Source organism: Spea bombifrons, chromosome 9, assembly GCF_027358695.1.
Source record: "Spea bombifrons isolate aSpeBom1 chromosome 9, aSpeBom1.2.pri, whole genome shotgun sequence".
In the NCBI taxonomy this organism is placed as follows: Eukaryota; Metazoa; Chordata; class Amphibia; order Anura; family Pelobatidae; genus Spea; species Spea bombifrons.
The window spans coordinates 100001-110000 of record NC_071095.1 but is presented as its reverse complement, the minus strand read 5'-3'; positions in this window follow the sequence as shown (position 1 = coordinate 110000).

The following is a 10000-nucleotide window of genomic DNA, read 5'->3' as shown; positions in this document are numbered from 1 at the left end:
ATCATTTCATCCACTGTGACTGCCTCCTGTGTGTCGGACACAATCACAGAGATGTCGTCAGCGTAAGCCAGTATCCGTAAGGGCCTTCCTGGGGTTCGGGCCACTCCTCTTAAACGACTTGCATCAACCCTTCGGATGAAGGGATCTATAGCAAAGACGTACAAGAGGGGGCTGAGGGGACAGCCCTGCCTCACCCCAGATCGGATTTTAAACGGTTTGCCTCTCCATCCATTAACAAGAGCGAAGCTTTCGGCCCCTCTATATAAAGAAATCAGCCAATTGATAAGTTTCCCCGGCAAACCATACCTGCGCAAGACTGCCCACAGATAGTAATGATCCACCCGATCAAACGCCTTCGACTGATCAAGTGCCAAGAGATACTTATCCCCATCCTCTACCCTACACCGCTCGATGGCTTCCCTGACCTCGCAGACGGCGTCAAAGACAGTTCTGCCCTTCACGGTGCAGTATTGAGAATCAGACAAGACCTCACTTGCGACCCCCTGCAAACGTTTAAAAATGATCTTCGCCAAAACCTTCCTGTCGACATTCAGGAGTGATATGGGTCGCCAGTTCCCCACATCAGCCGTATCGACAACTCTGGGCTTAGTTAGCATAATCACTGCCGAGGATCTCATCGAAGGAGGGAGTATCCCCCTCTCCAGGCTTTCATTAAAAACTTCGGTGAGACTAGGGGCCAGGAGACCGCAGAAGGCATGATAGAATTCGGCCGTAAGACCGTCAGGGCCCGGAGATTTTTTCCTTGTCTGCTCTAAAATTGTCTCCGTGACCTCCTTGACAGTGATTGGGCTAACCAACTCATCCAGCTTTCCATGATCAATCTCAGGAAGGGAAAGACCCATCAAGAAGTCGTCCGCCTGATGTCGGCAGGGTCTCCTCTGTCCGAGGAGCTCCACATAGTAATCGCGGACAACCCTCTGTATCCCCCGAGGAGTTTCCTCCAGGACACCGAGGGTGTTCCGCAGACAGGTAATGATCTTAGTAGACTCCTTCCTTTTGCAACTAAGAAAAGGATCGGGTGAGTGGTAAGCCCCATGATCCCTTTCTTTGAGCAAGGAGGCATACCTGTCATACTGGAACGTCCTCATCATGGATTTGACCCTAGAGATGTCCCCGGGATCACCTCGTTGCGATACCAGACAGTCTAACTTGCACAGGAGCCCGAGGTAAGTCCTGTACCTCGAGGACTGGATGTTCTGGGAAAGAGAGCGAAATAAGGCACGGGTTCTCACCTTCACCATCTCCCACCACTCAGACTTCGTCGTGCAGAATTCCGCAACGGTGACCTGGTCATGAAAGAAGTTCTCGAAAGCCTGCTGGACCCAGCCTTCTGTCAGGATGTCAGAATTAAGTCGCCAAATCCCTTTACCTCTTAGCGGAGCCTGCGAGACATTTAACAGACAGGTAAGAATAAGGTGATCGGAGAACTCAACCGGTTTAAGCACAAGTGCCGTCACCGGAAAAGACTCCTTAACATAAATCCTATCTATCCTACTCTGGCAGCTACCTCGCTGATATGTGTAACCCGTGAGGTCTGGGTTGTGCTTAATATGCACATCTACCAAGCCTGCCTGCCTGACTATTCTAGTAAGGGCCAAAGCGTCGTATCCCGGTTTGTCTTTGCCACCTTTCCTGTCTTTGGTCCTAGTAACGGTATTAAAATCACCAGCAAAGACAATATGCCGGGACGTGTAGAGGAAAGGCTCTATCTCGTTAAACAGACGCTTCCTCTCCCACTTGGTCTGGGGGGCATAGATATTAATCAGACGGAGAGGCTGCCTGCCTACCGACACATCAAGAACTACGCACCTACCCTTCGTTATCTCAATCACCCTATTGAACGTTATGTCCACATCCTGGAACAGGATGGCAACTCCCCCGTAGCCCTCCGTGGCTAGCGAAAAAAAGGAGTGCCCCCATCTCCAGTCACGTTTAGCTGCATGCAGGGCCCCCAGGGAGTCCAGGCGGGTTTCCTGGACAAAGATTATATGATATTTCTCCCTGTGCCAGTTATCATAGGCTAGAAATCGGGCCCTGCACGTCTTAATACTAGCCACGTTGTGAGTGGCTAAAGATAGTATGGGGAGAGTCGCCATCAAGGGTGATGAGAATGAGGAGACTTTCCCTTTTTCCGTACGTTCTCACCGTCCGAGTCTGAGGGGTACCTTTTCGCGGAGAGCCCCGCGGGCAAGGCGTCCTCCTCCGGAATTGGCACCTCTACCAACTCGCTATCCTCCACCTCTGCCAGATGTCCTCGAACTTCCGCGGCCCTTTCACCTTCTCCCGTCGCTGTTGCCACTACCGCCGCCACCTCTGCCACCTCATCGACCTCCATGCGGGTACCCCAGTCCGTCAGGGCAGTAAACCTGTTTTGGACTGGTATGTCCCCGCACTTCTGGCCGACGGTGGTTTCAGCGACGGCCGCCGCCGCTGACTTTGCGGCAGCAACAACAACGGTTTTGGGCTTCGGGGCCCCGGAGCTCCCCCGTCCCGAAGGGACTTTCTCCCCCTCTAGTGTGGAGGGTGGATCCCTCCGGGAAGGGGTCTTAGCAGAGGCGGAGGATCTTACCGGACCTCTCCGAGCTGCCTCCTGAGTTGGGGTCTCCTTCCTCGGACCGATGGTCGTCCACCCCGACTCATCCCGCGTGGTTGCGGCTCGGGGTCCTGACGCCGATCGTGTGGTGATGCTGCCTGTGGAAGGAGTACAGACAGAAATGGGGTGAGACGTTCTTTTTTGTAGACGGACAGGCAACGGGTCAATGATATTAGTTACGGGGTTGGTGCTGGAGGAGGTACCTGGGGCGTCGGCCAGAGCCTTGTCCTGAGCGCCCCGCACAACTGGCCGCGGTTCTTTCTCTGTGAAGTCGCCCTCACCTTCCCAGATGCTCTCCAAGTTGTGCTGGGCTTCGGGACACGCTCTGTAGGAATGGCCCAACACCCCGCACAGGTTGCAGCGAATGGTATTGCACTCCTGCTTGGAGTGTCCTACAACACCGCATAGGGTGCACTTGATGACATCGCACCCTATGCTAAAATGCCTGGGAGAGCCACATTTGTGGCACACCCGGGGCTGACCGGGATAGAAGCAAGACACCCGGTCAGTCCCGATAAAGAAGGAATTGGGCATGTGCTGCAGGAGACCCCGTACCTCCTTCAGACGGATGTTTACCGTCCAGCCACCGTTCCAGATCCCATCCTCACAGAGGGTCTTGACCGGGGTGGTCAAGACCTCCCCGTATCTGCGGGCCCACACCAAAATGTCCGCGACGGGTATGGACTCATTCCGCACCAAGAAGTTCACCTTGCGGACTTCCTGGCGCGAAATGGCCTGGACATTAAAACGTGCCCATAGGCTGCCTTCGGACTTCGGCACCCCCTCCCAAAGGGTCCAGAACCTCTCCAGACCCCTCGGGGACATGAAACTGATATCATACTCAGGGGTGCCGCTAACATGGATGATGGCAAAAAAATCCGAGACAACAAAACCCAGGTCCTTCAGGGCCCCGACCACCCGCTTCCTCTCGGGCACGGATCCCTCCGCTACATGTAGCAAGCGGACCACGTTCCTTCTCCTCATGGGTTGCCCCGCTGGGAGTCCCGTAGCCCGCTCGCCGTGCGTTGTCCCTTGTACTCTCGGGGGACCCGCTGCCCAGGCGTTACTGGTTGCGGGTGTTGTACCTGGGGCCACCGTTGGAGTGGGTACTATGGGCTGTGTGGACCCCCCCGTAACCCCGCTACCTTGTCCGCCCGTGGACCCACCAGTGGATGCCGCAGCCACCTCAGCAACCTCGGGGTTAACTGTGCCCGGCAGATTTCCGGACACGTCTCCTTTTATATCCCGGAGTAGTCCGGACAGGGGGGAGGCAGCCCTGTTAGCAGCGGCCCCGACCGCAGAGATATTTTCCTGCGGCCCTACGGATGCTGCAGGAGCAGCGGGAAAAGGATCGGGAACCACCACAGGGTGGATGACATCGGCAGGGGGAGCGACTAGGGGACACGGGATGGACTGGGCTGGACAAAGAGGCGGACACGCCGCCATCGCCGCCGGGACAGCTGACCCGGACCCCGCAGCAGTAGCTGCCGCCGTAGCGCCTTCTGAAGCGGTCGCCGGTGCCGCAGCCGGCCGCGGGGTCAACAACACCTGTGCCCCGATGGGGGCCACAGGAGACGGACGAGCACATACAGGGGAACGTGAACGTACTACATTTGGTAAACACGCTCGGGGTGGGGGGACAACAGAGGACATAACAACAACGGGGGATGGACAGACAGGCACATTGGGAGAGGTACTCACAGTTCCCCGGGGCTCACCGGCCGAATGTAGACCGGCGGGGATAGTGTCCCTAGCCCTCCGACGGGAAGGGCCCGCTCTCGGATCCTCGGCAGCAGCGTCGGGGACCCGGATCGGGAGTGCTGGGAACTCCTCCTCAGACATGATGGGGGGGCTATCCCCGACGCTCTCCTCCCCGGATGATGGTATAGCGGGCCTGTTCTGGGTTTTCTTCTTCCGTCTCCTTGTCTCCGGGCGTATGGCGATGTCCTCCTCCTCGTCCAGCTCGTCCATCGAGAAAATCAATTTGTGCCTTATTAGGGTAGGCCGCTCTTGGGCCCTGCCGTCCTGTGGTGGTGGTGGTGGTACTGGCATCATCGCCGGTTCCCGATCCTCCGGGGTCGGTGGCACATCCGACTCCTCCACCTCCTGCTCCCGCAACTTGGCCTGCAGGAACTGCACACGCTCCTGTGTGATTGCCATACGCCGCATCACCTCGGTGTTCCTTGTCTTCAGGGAGCCGATCTGCTCCCTGATGGGGCCACGTTGTTTACTCCCCAACCTGTTGCTCTGTTGCCGGAGTTCCTTCAGTTGTCCGGCAAGGTCTTCCTTCAGATCCCCCAGGGCTTGCAGTTCCTGCTGCTGTTTAGCCAGGGCCTGCCTGAGGGGACTCCCGGTCGACTCCGCAGGTACTAGGAGCCCTTCCTTAGCCTTTTGGGCATAGGTAGGGCCCTCTTCCACCGCCTCCTTATCTTCCGGGGTCGTATTGATGGTGTCACCCTCGGCGTTCTCCAAGGCCCTGACACCTGCATCCCTGAGGGCGAGGGCCCGTAGATGGAGGGCCCCCAGCAACAGGAGGGAAGTTTGGTCCACCTGCAGATGGTGGGGCAGACCGACTCCCTTCTTCCACATGGTGATTTTTGCGCTCAAGGCCGTAGCATAGGCCTCGAGCGCAGCAAGGTTGCGGCGTACAGCCTGACGTACAGCTCCTGCAGCCTCCCGTGAAGGGTGTAGGACGCCATCCTCCGTGAACCCCAGTCTCTCCGTGATGGCGTGAAGCCGTCCCCTCCACTCCTCGATGAGGGTGGAGGCCATGGTAAGGCCCTGGGAAGGCAGCAAGCACCTTCCCAGGGATAACACAAGTCCAAATAAACACAAAAAAGTCCAGTAGTCTGCAGAGCACAGCCGTCTCCCTCCTCACTCGCCGACTCCCCACTGCAGACTGAGCTTCCAGCAGCCGACGCCCAGCCCTGATTGGAGCTGGAATTACCGCGGCTGCTGGCACCAGACTTGCCCTCCAATAGATCCTCGTTAAAGGATTTAAAGTGTACTCATTCCAATTACAGGGCCTCGAAAGAGTCCTGTATTGTTATTTTTCGTCACTACCTCCCCGAGTCGGGAGTGGGTAATTTGCGCGCCTGCTGCCTTCCTTGGATGTGGTAGCCGTTTCTCAGGCTCCCTCTCCGGAATCGAACCCTGATTCCCCGTTACCCGTGGTCACCATGGTAGGCACAGAAAGTACCATCGAAAGTTGATAGGGCAGACATCCGAATGTATCGTCGCCGTCACGGGGACGTGCGATCGGCCCGAGGTTATCTAGAGTCACCAAAGCGGCCGGCGGGGGCGAGCCCACCGGATTGGTTTTGGTCTGATAAATGCACGCATCCCTGGGGGTCAGCGCTCGTCGGCATGTATTAGCTCTAGAATTACCACAGTTATCCAAGTAACAGATGGAGCGATCAAAGGAACCATAACTGATTTAATGAGCCATTCGCAGTTTCACTGTACCGGCCGTGTGTACTTACACGTGCATGGCTTAATCTTTGAGACAAGCATATGCTACTGGCAGGATCAACCAGGTAGCTCCCGTCGCACGCGAGCCGGGCGCCGGCGGCGGCTGGGGGGCCGGGCCCGGACGCGGCCCCGGCGGCGGGCCGCTCCCACCCCGGGACGGGGCGGGAGGCGGCGAGCGCCGGGGCGCAGCCCTCGGATCGGGTCTGCGCGGTGGGGACGGCGCGCTCGCGGGGCTCGGGCGAGACCCGCGGGGCCGGAGGGGGAGAGGGAGAGCGCACGCGCGCTTCCCTTCCCTTCGTCGGGGCCGGGAGAAAAGACAGTCCGTGCTCCGCGGCGGGGGCGGCCCGGGGGGAGAACCCGCGGGCGGCCCGCCGGCCGCGGCTTCGGGCCGCTGGGAGTCCGGGGCCGAGCAAACTCAGTCGTCCGTGGGGGGGTCCGGCGCCCGGGGCGGCTCTCCCCCCCGAGCCCGGGGGGAAGGAGGCCTCGGGGCCGCTGGCCGGGCCGCGGGGGGCCCGGGGGCCGCGCCGGGAGAGCGCGGGGAAGGTGGGCCGCTCGCCTGCACCAGGGGGCCCGCCGGGGACCGCCTGAGCGAGGGTTGCCTTCCCCGGCCCGGCGCGGGGCACCAGATCGGTCGTCGTCTCGGACGTGGCGGTCGCCGCCGACCGCTCACCTATATATCCGGCGGAGGGTGCCCGAGGAACCTGGCGAGCCGTGGCGGAGTTCCAAGACAGCACCGGGAAAACCCGGCCCGGCAGGCCGAGGTCGACGGAGCGAGGGTCGGATGCAGGGAGCAAATCCGACCTCATTGACTTCCAGGCGTTTTCAAAGAACTTGGCCGGCCGAAAAAGGGGACTTAGAGCAACAGCGCGAGCCTGCCGCAAACAACTTGTCCGGCCGAAAACGGGGACTCACAGCGACCCGGGGGCCGCGGCAGGCACCCGGGGCAGGTCCGGGGGAACCCTCGGCCGCCTACCCGGGGGCCGCGGCGGTTTCCCGGGGGCCGCGGCCTTGCCGGGACCGGGGGCGGGTCGGGCCGCGGGTGTGCGGCAGCCGGGCGGTGCGGCACCCGGGCCGGGCGGCCCGAGGTCGGGGCAGCCCCGGTCGGAACCCGCGGCAAGACTACCCGGCTCCGGACAACTTGTTCGGCTCCCCTGACGATCCGCCGGCGGGTGCCGGCTGGCCCTGGCGGGCCGGGGCGAAGGAGGGACCCGACCGGGACGAACCCGGTCCGGCAGGCCGAGGTCGACGGAGCCCGGGTCGGCCGCGGCCAGTGAATCCGACCCCATGGACTTCCAGGCGCATCCAGAGAACTTGGCCGGCCGAAAACGGGGACTTAGAGCAACAGCTCCGTGCGGCCCGCGGCTGCTCCGTGCGGCCCGCGGCTGCCCCGGGGCGGCTCGGGCGGACCTCGGACGGGCCCGGGCAGGCCCCTGCGAGGTCGGGGGAGCTCGGGGAGGAACGCTGGGCCCCGCTACCCGGCGGCCCGGCATGTTCCCGGGAGCCGCGGCCTAGTCGACTTCCGGGTGTCTTCAAAGAACTTGGCCGGCCATGCGAACGGGACTTGGAGCAACTGCTCCAGCCGGGAATTTGTGCACAAAACACCCCAAAACGTACACAGACAGCAGACCCATATCATGCAACATAGATATAGATATATATATATCTACATATCTATATCTATATAGATATATATCTATATCTATATAGATATAGATATAGATATACACACACATCTATATACACACATCTAGATATATATAGATATATATATACATATAGATATCTATATATATATCTATATACATATATATAGATATATATATATATATATATATATATACATACAGATATCTATATATATATACAGATATCTATATATATATACAGATATCTATATATATATACAGATATCTATATATATATATATATATATACAGATATCTATATATATATACATACAGATATCTATATATATATATACATAACTATATATACATATCTATCCACCAGCCCTACAGCTCTACATCTATAAACATACCTGTGCAGCTACAGCTCTACATCTCCAGCTATGTATCTATACATCCACATCTATACATCCACATCTATATATCTACAGCTCCACGTCTACATACATATCTCTACGTCGACAGCTCCGCATCCACGTCTATAGACAGATCTATATATCCACAGCTCTCCGTCTACAGCTCTACATCCATGGACGCATATCTCGGCATCGACAGCTCTGCATCTACATCCGTATACACACACATCTATATAGCCACAGCTCTACGAGACACCACCGGGAAAACCCGGCCCGGCAGGCCGAGGTCGACGGAGCGAGGGTCGGGTGCAGGCAGCAGATCCGACCCCATGGACTTCCGGGCGTTTTCAAGCAACGTGGCCGGCCGAAAGAGGGGGACTCGGAGCAACAGCGCGAGCCGGCCGCCAGCCACTTGGCCGGCCGAAAACGGGGACTTAGAGCGACAGCTCTATAGATCCACAGCTCTACATCTATAGACATATCTCTGCAGCTACAGCTCTACATCTCCAGCTATGTATCTATATATCCACATCCATATACATATCTATATATCTACATCTATATACATATCTATATCTCTACATCTATATACGTATCTATATATCTACAGCTCCACGTCTACATACACATCTCTACATCGACACCTCTGCGTCGACAGCTCCGCATCCACATCTATAGACAGCTCTATACATCCGCAGCTCACCGTCTACAGCTGTGCATCCGTGGACGCATATCTCTGCATCGACAGCTCTGCATCTACATCCGTATACACACACATCTATATAGCCACAGCACTACGAGAGACCACCGGGAAAACCCGGCCCGGCAGGCCGAGGTCGACGGAGCGAGGGTCGGATGCAGGCAGCAGATCCGACCCCACGGACTTCCGGGCGTTTTCAAGCAACTTGGCCGGCCGAAAGAGGGGGACTCGGAGCAACAGCGCGAGCCGGCCGCCAGCAAACGGGGACTCAGAGCGACAGCTCTATAGATCCACAGCTCTACGTCTACAGCTCTACATCTATAGACATATCTCTGCAGCTACAGCTCTACATCTCCAGCTATGCATCTATATATCCACATCTATATACATATCTGTATATCTACATCTGTATACAAATCTATATATCTACAGCTACATACATATCTATATATATATATCTATATATATATATCTATATATATATATCTATATATATATATCTATATATCTATATATATCTACAGCTATATACATATCTATATATCTACAGCTCTATACATACCTATATATCTACAGCTCTATACATATCAATATATCTACAGCTCTATACATATCTATATATCTACAGCTCTATACATATCTATATATCTACAGCTCCACGTCTACATACACATCTCTACATCGACACCTCTGCGTCGACAGCTCCGGATCCACATCTATAGACCGATCTATATATCCGCAGCTCTCCGTCTACAGCTGTACATCCATGGACGCATATCTCTGCATCGACAGCTCTGCATCTACATCCGTATACACACACACACATCTATATATCCACAGCACTACGAGACACCACCGGGAAAACCCGGCCCGGCAGGCCGAGGTCGACGGAGCGAGGGTCGGGTGCAGGCAGCAGATCCGACCCCACGGACTTCCGGGCGTTTTCAAGCAACTTGGCCGGCCGAAAACGGGGACTTAGAGCAGCAGCTCTATAGATCCACAGCTCTACGTCTACAGCTCTACATCTATACGCATATCTCTACGTCGACATCTCTGCATCCACAGCTCTACGTCCATATCTCTATGTGTACAGCTCTACATCTGCACACGTATCTCTACATCGACATCTCTGCAATCTAGATACATTTCTCTACGTCCACAGCGCTACATCGAT